Source organism: Canis lupus, chromosome 17 (genome assembly GCF_003254725.2).
Source record: "Canis lupus dingo isolate Sandy chromosome 17, ASM325472v2, whole genome shotgun sequence".
In the NCBI taxonomy this organism is placed as follows: domain Eukaryota; kingdom Metazoa; phylum Chordata; class Mammalia; order Carnivora; family Canidae; genus Canis; species Canis lupus.
The window spans coordinates 53,048,742-53,057,521 of record NC_064259.1 but is presented as its reverse complement, the minus strand read 5'-3'; the positions used below and the strand labels follow the sequence as shown (position 1 = coordinate 53,057,521).

At 53.4% G+C, this 8,780-nt stretch overlaps 1 protein-coding gene across 4 annotated transcripts in view; it reads left to right on the top strand.

The window, feature by feature from the left end:
* The first annotated feature begins 1,141 nt into the window (after positions 1 to 1,141).
* NGF (nerve growth factor) overlaps positions 1,142 to 8,780 on the top strand; it is a 54,413-nt gene continuing 46,774 nt past the window's right edge. For 2 of the 4 annotated variants that reach the window (XR_007402985.1, XR_007402984.1), the window contains exon 1: positions 1,142 to 1,244. The gene's annotated coding sequence lies outside the window, so the exon portion shown is untranslated. The remainder of the gene's footprint in view (positions 1,245 to 8,780) is intronic. The other 2 variants (XM_025453419.3, XM_049095684.1) reach the window with 1 other exon arrangement.

The window sequence follows — 8,780 nt, the reverse complement described above, 5'->3', positions numbered from 1 at the left end:
GCCAGCACTGGCTTCACCAAAAGGGTGGTCTCTGCCTCTGCCTCTCCCCACATCTGTTCCTCCTTGTAGCATCAGGCGCAGAGGAGGGGTTCCGCATACAATTTATTCAAGGAAGAAGTGAAGACATCTGAAGAGCTCCGCCCCAGAAGGAGTCGGGATGTGAATTTTCAAAGACCTATGGATCCCCCAGACATTACAATGAGTGACACACACTTGGTGAAAAATCTGCCTTGCTAGTTTGGGGTGGCGGGGGTGGGGGGGTGGGGGTGGGAAAAGGCAGGTCGCCTATCCAGAAGCGCTCCCCTGTCAGGCTCTGAATCCAGGAACCCAAGAAATCTTGGAAAGACAGCCCAGAGTTCCAGCTTCACTTGATGTCCGCACTTGTGAGGGTAAAAAGGAATTTGTTTAGGGCCTAAGGCAGGGCATGAGCCTCTTTCTGCCTAGATCAGTTTAGAGTGACAAAAATCTTGCAAAGCTGAAGAAAGCTGCAGACCCTCTACCCAGAAAAATGCACACATTGAACACAGACATACAAGTTCGCCTACAATTTCTGAGGCTTCAGGGACCCCACCAAGGAAGCTTCTGGAACTCAGGCCCTTAATTTAAAGCCCTGAGTCTAGGTTCTGCCGTCTAAGTACTCCGGGGGGCGGGCCTTTTACCTGGTTCTGCTTCTCAGAGCCGCCACCTTCCCCCGAACCCGAGCAGCCTGGCACCTGCATCTCGCCAAGCTCCCCTGGGTGCTCTTTTCTGGCGGGTGCTGGGTGGTGACCAGGCCGAAGACTCTCTGGGCTCTTCTCTCTCGCTGCTCAACGTCGAGGCCAAAGCCTAGGGCACCGAGCGTGACGTCGGGCCGACCCCGGGAGCAGCGAGGCAGGGGTGGGGAGGTGCGGGGAGCCCCGGACAACTCGGCCCACAATAGCCGGTGCCGCAGAAGACCCCCTCCAGGCTTAGCCCGCGGCCGTGCCGCCCCCCGCGCGTTTCCTTTGACCCCTTCCCTGGCTGCGTGGAGCCGACCCTCCCGGGAGCCACCGATCTCTCGCACCCAGGACCCCCTACGGCCGGGCACCTCCGCCCACCAGAGCAGGTGCGGGGCCGGGGCTGGCGAGGGTTGCGGTGGGGGAAGGATTTGGAGCGAGTGACTCAGGAGTCCGGGAGGAGGGGCTAAGGATTCAAGAAGCTTGTGTTGGAGCAGCTCGGCGCTCCTGCACAGCAGAGAGCGCTGGGAGCCGGAGGGGAGCGCAGCGGTGAGTCAGGCTGCCCCGAGCCCAGCCCCGAGAGGGGCGCTGCGCGGGCAGGGGCGCGGGCGCGGGCGCGCGCGGCTCGGCTCGGCTCCCTGGCGCGAGGGCACGGATCCCGGCCCGGCCAGACCTCCGGGCTCCCCCGGGCTCCCGCAGGCTGGAGTGCGGCCAGGGCGGGAGTGTCCCGAATGCGTGCGGGAGCGCGGGGCCCCGGCTGGCGGCGAGTCGGAGGCGAGCGGCGCGCTCTCTTGGGTCGCGGAGTTCCGGGTCGCCCGGTGGCAGCCCTGGGGTCTGCGGTGGCCACGCGGGGATGCCGGGGGCCGCGGGGCGGAGCGCTGGAAGGGGACAGCGCGCAAGTGAGGGAGCGCGGAAGAGCTTACAGAGAGGGATGCGCGGGCTGCGGGCGCGCCGGGGCCGGAGGAAGGGTGGTCCGCGCGGCGGGGCCAGTGCGCAGCGCGCCCCGCGGGTGTGGACGCCGAGCCCGGGAAGTGCCGCGCGGCCCCCAGGAAGGGGACCAAGCGGGCAGGGCGCGCTGGAAGTGGCGCGGGGAACCGAGTCGGGGACTCCGGGCGCCTCTGCGCCTTGCTGGCGGGCTGGGAGACCCGAGCGAGGGCCCCCCGGGGCTCGCCAGGAGAAGGCTGCGCACCCCCGGGGGACCTCCAAGAAGCCGAGCTGGACCAAGGTCGCCAGGGGTCAGCCCTGCTGCTACTTGGGTCACACGCCTCACCTCCAGTTGTCTGCTGCCAGGTGTAGGAGAAGCTGGCGTGGAGGGGTGGGGCGGGCAGCGCCTTGGGTCCAGGAGGCAAGGGCAGAGGGGAGGAGGCAGAGAGAGGACCCAGGGGTCAGGAACGGCATCTTTGAGCCAACATAAACAAGTGGCTCAGCTCTGTTTGATTACAACTCTCCATCTTTCAAAAAAAAAAAAAATCTGATATTTTCGTGGAAGGTGTTTTCTGCTTGAACTTTCTCTTCCCTTGTGACTTGAGAGATTAAAAAAGATCCTGCTTGCTAGGCTGGTTTTTCCAAGTTGTTCCAGGTTGGAAGTTGTAACAGTTTGAAGGATAATTTATGGGTGTTTCATGCATTAAAGTGTATTACAGCAAAGCCTTTTGGGTGCTGTGGGTATTAAGGAAAACTTAGTGCACGTTCCGGCTGGAAACCAAAATAGTGCTCTCCTGGGTGTCTCTGCCCCATCTGTCATCTGAGGCCAATGGAAATCCTGGAGAAAAGGCACTTGATTAATTGTCCTTGTCCTGGCTCCATCCTCTGGGCGCACCCACTGCCAGTGCCAGCCCCCACTTCCCCTACATGTGCGTGGCCAGCTGCACCCTGCAAATTCAGACGTAGTGGTGGGAGGCCCACCCGCGACATCTTTGCAGGGTCCTCAGACTCTTGAAGCTGTCAATCAGTCTCCTGTAGGGAATACTTCTGCCTCTCAGGCAGCGCAGAAAAGGCAGCGGCACGTGGGTCTGCCAGCCCTTCCTTCGCGGTGTTTACAGGTTGTTGTCTTGTTTTTGTTTTTGTTTTTTGTTTTTTGTTTTTCCCAAATGTCTGAAACTTTCTCCCTCTGCAGAGGAAAGGCTACTTTAGATCTGGATGGGCGCCTTCTGTGGGTCTTATTCCGGAATAAGTCATATGTCAGCCTGGGCAACCCAAATGTCAATCCGTGTCGGGCAGCGTTCCCGGAGGTTCAGAGGGGACCTCAGGACTGGGCAGCAAGGGTGGGGAGGAGTGGTCTGGGGGCTGGGACTGGGGCTGCTGGCACTGACTCACAGAAGTACATGTTCCTCATGCTTGGGTCGTTGGAGGGGGTGGGGTTGAGGTCACATGCTGCCAAACCCCTCCTCCTTTTCCCAACATTTTTATGCAGGTGCAGAAAAAGGGCAGCCTTAAAGGGGAAAATGTTAGGAGACACTACAAATAGGAAACCAGGGTCTCTGGGGGCATGGGGATACATGTCTTGGTGGAACTGTAGGAGCACCTCAGAGGATTTTACAACCAGCTGCTGGTGCCACACCTTCCCTGGGCAGCCATCTTTCCCCCTGGAGCAGCCCAGGCCTACAAGCGAATCAGGAAAACTGGGTCCACTCAGGACAGTCATCCTAGTCTTGGTGACTCTGTCCCCTCAGTCTTTCTCAAAGGAGTAAGGTGCTTGCTTCTTCCTACTGCCCACCCTACATCTCCCCCGGCTGGGGGGCCAGAGGGAGGCTCAACACTCCTCTTCTCCTCCATGTAGAAATCTGTGTCGTGGCCAGGAAGGGGGCCCCAGCTGCCGACATCAGCAGGGAGGGTAGGGCATGGCAGGGCAGGGCTGGAGCCTGAGGGAAGTTTCTCATCATTACTGAGATTAAATTGATGAGAAAATCTCACCTCTTCACTCTGAAACAAGTGCTGAGCACTACTGCCGCAGATTCACTGACTGCCCTATTGCATCGGCAGCTGCATTGGAGCTGCAGAGAAATTACAAGGAAGTATGCTACTGCTCTTCCTCACTGTGCCTGGAGCAGGAGTGAGGCCCGACCCCCAAGCAGACATCAGTGCAAGACCAGGGACCAGAGGTCCAGCCATCTGTCTTCTCCCAGTAAGAACTTGGAGGGATTTCGGGGTCCTGAGGAGGCCTTGGAGACCTTTGCGGGCAGCAAATACTCTGTACCCAGGGGCAGTGGAAGGTGTGCTGAGGATTCACATAAAATCTCTGAGTATCTCTAAGCAAACAGCCCATGTTTCCAAAGGGTTTCTCTTTCTTTGACTGGCACCTCTGATCTTACAAACCACCAACTAAACCATCAGCTCTCAGGTTTAGCCAGTCTTGAGAAATCAAATCTGTGATGGACCAGTTTCACAGAACAGCATGTGGTGGCACAGGCAAATAAATGTAGATGGAAGACCCTTCCCCAACCCATTCTCAGGGACCTTCTTGACAGTGGGCAAACAGATGACATCCTGACTCCAGAGAGCGGTAACATCAGGATGGCCCTGAGGCAGAAATTCAGCTGGAGAAACCCAGGCTTTGGGGTCATTGGTCTTTCGGTTGAGTGTGCATGAGGATAGAGTTGCCCATCCTTGGAGCCAACAAGCCAAGGAGGAGCCTTGGAGCCAAAGAAGATAGACCTTCAGCCACAATGATTGACCAAGACCAGAAGAAGAGTCCTCGTGCTTCCTAATGTTTTTATTATTCTTTTTTTTGTCTGCTTTACATGTTTTTGAGGAGCCTCTATATATTGTTGGCCTCAGACTTTGACATAGTAGGAATTGGGTTGAAACATTGAGATGATCTCTTGACGTTTTCCTGCTGTGCTTTGGGCAAACGTTCCATGGTAGCTTCCTGAGTTGAGAGACAGGAGAGAAAAAAAAAATCTTTGTGACTTTGAATAAGTCATTAAACTTGTCAGGCTTCACTTTTCCACTTTTCCCATCTATAGGAATTAATAGTGTTTCTCAATGGAGCTGTTGGCATTTGGGGCCAATTCTTGATTAAGTGTGACCTACTTAAATAATGCAGGAAGTTTAATATCCCTACCTTGCCTACTAAGTGTCAGAAGTCGTGGTGACAACCAAAAATATACCGCCCCGCCCCCATCCCCACATATGGCTAAATGCCTCTTAAATGGATAATACTGTTCCCAGTCAAAATTTCCTTTGGAAATTACCAATACAGGCCTTTCTTCTAGGCCATACTGTTGGGGCATCAATTACTTAATCCTGGAAATGGGGCTTTAGAACTCCAGCCCTGAGCTTCATCTCCAAGAACCAGGATAGCAGGCTCCAGGAAGCCATTGGCAGGAACCTCTGTGCTGTGGTCCCGCCAGACATCGCTCTTTGCCTTTTGTCAGTGGAGTGTGACTACAAATGACCCACATGAAAAGAAAACGAGAAAGAGTAGGGGGAAGGGACAGGTGGTATTAGAGCATGGCAGCTTTCCTTCTCTGCCATATGCTATGAAAAACACAGGCAGACTGCCTGCCCCAGGTGTCCACGGCTCTGGGAGGGAATCCTTCCCTCCTCTACTAAATGGATCACACTCTGGCACCAGGAGGTCCCTTCTCTGAATGAGAGAATGAGGAAGCAGACCTCTCTCCGGCACTGCCAGCACTTCAATCAACGTGGGGACATGTTGATATCAAATTAATACAACTGTGCCCAAGCTGTGAGAATAAATGGGAATCAAAAATGTGACATTTGATTGAAAAAAGTCAGCGAGCAGTGCTATGTGGGAGGGGTGGTGCTTGTAGCACTGAGTTTCTTCTCAAGGAGACTGGCTCATGTTATACTTAACCCTACCCCAGGCTCTCACCATAGGACAAAAGATGGAAGCAGTTGAGTATTCACAGTGCAAAGGGCTAAGATGAATGTTACCTTTGGAGAGTATTATAGAAACACCTGCCTGCCCTGCGCCCCACTAGTAGCAAGAGAGAGAAGACCACTGACACCATTGGGCTGGGTTGACGACTCCTACTACTCCTACTACTCCGCCATTGGGCTGGGGGAAAAGGACATAGGAGACTGAGGGAGATCCCTGATGAGGCTGAGAATGGTCTGGTGATGCAATCTGTCAGGTGGGACTAGCAACAGTGTTTTTTTAAATTGCCCCAGAGTTGGGCCAGCATCTTCCATGTGTGGAGAGTCTTTTCATTAGTAGTAGTAGTATTAGTCAGAGTCAGACAGTCAGGGCTTCCCTGAAAATCGGCCACGAGGCTGAGCAGACAGAGATGTTTGAGCACTGTATGGGGTGGGTGAGCCTGCAAGTGCAAGGACCTGGCTCCCAAGTTAGTGGGAGCGAATGGCCCAAGCTTCCCACCAAAACCATTCCACCTTGAGGACACCTGGTATCCGCTACCACTGGAATCGTTGCCTGATAACCACAAGACGTTTGCTCTTTGGTACAGATGGGCTGATTGTCCCATCCCAGTGCCCTTTGGCTGTTCCTTCAAGTAGGCAGGGTTGGTGACATGATCACGAGTCTGCATCCTGCCTGCTGTTTCTTGGTGAGCCCAAGGTGGACCGACTGTCTGGTAGAGGCCATGAGAGCTCAGGCCGGGTTGGGGGTGGAAGGAGGTCCTGTCTCACCTCCCCGTCACTGCGGATGTGAGGCACAATTGAAGTAACTTATATTTCAGTCTGGTGACATGCCATTCGTGTTTGGCCCTGAGCACACCTGGCTCAGAGATTAATGCACTGGCTGCTGCCTCCCCCTTGTCGATAACTAGATGCTGAGTCGCTGAGGTGGTGGGAGATGCCAAGGGAAGCAGGATCCCCTCAGAGAGGGATTTCGCAGCTGGGCTCTCACTGTCTCACAGATGCTGCACTGGGTGGCCGAGGGGAGGGGGACGATCACCCAGCAGGAGAGCTGCAGGGTGACATCTCTCACATGGGCTTCTCTTCCATGAAACAGAAGTAACTATAGTACCTGCTCGGTCGGGCTGCTGTGCATCGTGAGTGGGACACATGCTGGCACGGGCCTGGCACAGGGGAGGCACTCTGAGGGCACAAGTTTCCTTTACATGTGTTCTTCCTCAGGGGCTCTCAGTCTGACAGGGGCCCCCTCTTCATGCTGTTTCACTTCAGGCCCTGCAATATCATCTTTGCCCTTTCCATATCTCTGCATATAGAAAACGTTGGGGGCACTTGGGTGGCTCAGGGGTTGAGCATCTGCCTTCAGCTTAGGTCATGATCCTGGGGTCCTGGGATTGAATCCCACATCGGGCTCCCCGTGGGGAGCCTGCTTCTCCCTCTGCCTATGTCTCTGCCTCTCTCTCTGTGTCTCTCATGAATAAATAAAATCTTTAAAAAAAGAAAGAAAGAAAGAAAGAAAGAAAGAAAGAAAGAAAGAAAGAAAGAAAGAAAGAAAGAGAAAGAAAGAAAAAGAAAACTTTGCTGAGTTGGGAGGAGAAATCTTTTTGGTAGCATTGAGGGCTTCTCTAGGAATTTCCTCACCTATATTTGGACCTTCTGTAATTAACATCCTCATTTTGATAGAATTTTAACCAAATGCTTCATTTCTGGATTATCTTTGCCTCATAATTTCTGGGTAAAAGAAAACGCGTGGATCGTCTCCTGTGATTTCCTTCCAACGGCAAACTTCTTCTCAGACTTTTACTTTAAAATGTTAGGCCGTGCTCTCTAAATAAGGCATTTCTTGAGAATGGCCATTTGTACTGGCAGCTTGAAGCGTGTTTTGGTTCCTTACCCCACATACCAACGCCTCCTCCCCCAACCACTTGTGTCTTTAGGATTTTATGTATCTTATCAAGTTTACAAGAGAATAAAGAAGGAGGAAGTGGATTTTCTGTGACAGCAGGGCAGTCGTGCTCACCGTACCAAGGGTCTGTGGCTGAGCAGCTATTGCTAAACCACATATTACCTGCGGTTAAGGGGGGGGGCAGTCCCCACGCCACTGGGGATGCAGGTCCTCTGGATATTAGGCCACTGGGTTAATTTTCCTTCTCCTAAATCAGCATCTTTATTAATGTGCTAGCCAGGGGACTGGGCACGGGGGGGTGGGGTGGGGTGGAATGGTTCATGATAAATATAAGTCATGATCCCACCTGAGGAGCTTGCTCGGGAGTCAAAAGTAAAATGGCTTTCCAGGCTCATCAGATAATGTAAGAGGGGTAATTCCAGAGGCTGGTGGGGACCACAGTAAACTGCAGAGTGTGTGCCCCATCAAAAGGCGACAGGCCAGCTGTTGTCCGCAGGATCATGGGTCCAATATGACTCGATCTTCCAACTTTTCAAGAAAATTCAAAACTTGGAACTTGAATGTATGATCTCTTCACTTTCAGAACCTCTATGCAGACTGAACAGAATCTGTCAGTAGCTTTTCTATTTTCTCATTTAGATTAACACACTCGGAGCAGTCAAGAGCAGCACCAGAAGGGGAGACAAGTGGAAAAAGTGCTAATGTGGTGACTGTAAGAGCCACAGGAAGGGAGAGGTGTGAATGATGTGGTGCACTCCAGGGAGGCTTCCTGGAGGTGGCATGTCCTGTAGGCAGGTAGGGCTGGATAGAAGCATCCCCGGCACAAAATCAGACAGCAGGAGCTTCAGATCCACGCTCCACTTCTGACTGCTTCTATGACCACATTCCTTAATCCCCGTATGCTTCAGTTTCTTCATCTGTAAAAAGGACTCGTAATACCGATCTCAGAGGGCAGTCATAAGGTGAGAGAAGAGAACGCCAGAAAGCCCAAACTTAGCCCAGAAGCCACAACGCAGCAAGTGTCCTGGAAGCCTGAGCTTAGCTCCCAATGCTGGGGTGGCTGGGGGTTTGGCCAGCCCAGAGGGCTTCAGAATGCAGGGCCAGAAGCAGGAAAGGGAAGGGTTCCTCTCTGAGCTCTGTGGACAGTTGCTTTTCAAAGACTTGGGTCTCGGTTGCTTTTTCTGTCCCAGGAAAAGGACCAAAGGTGTTGGTTGTCTTTCTCCTCTCCTACCCTCCTCCTCCTTCTCCGCAAGGCTTGTGGCCACGTGCCCACTTGTTCTCTGTTAGGATCCCACCCTTTTAAAAACCTGACCTAGGCCAAAGCAGAAAAACACTACTCAATA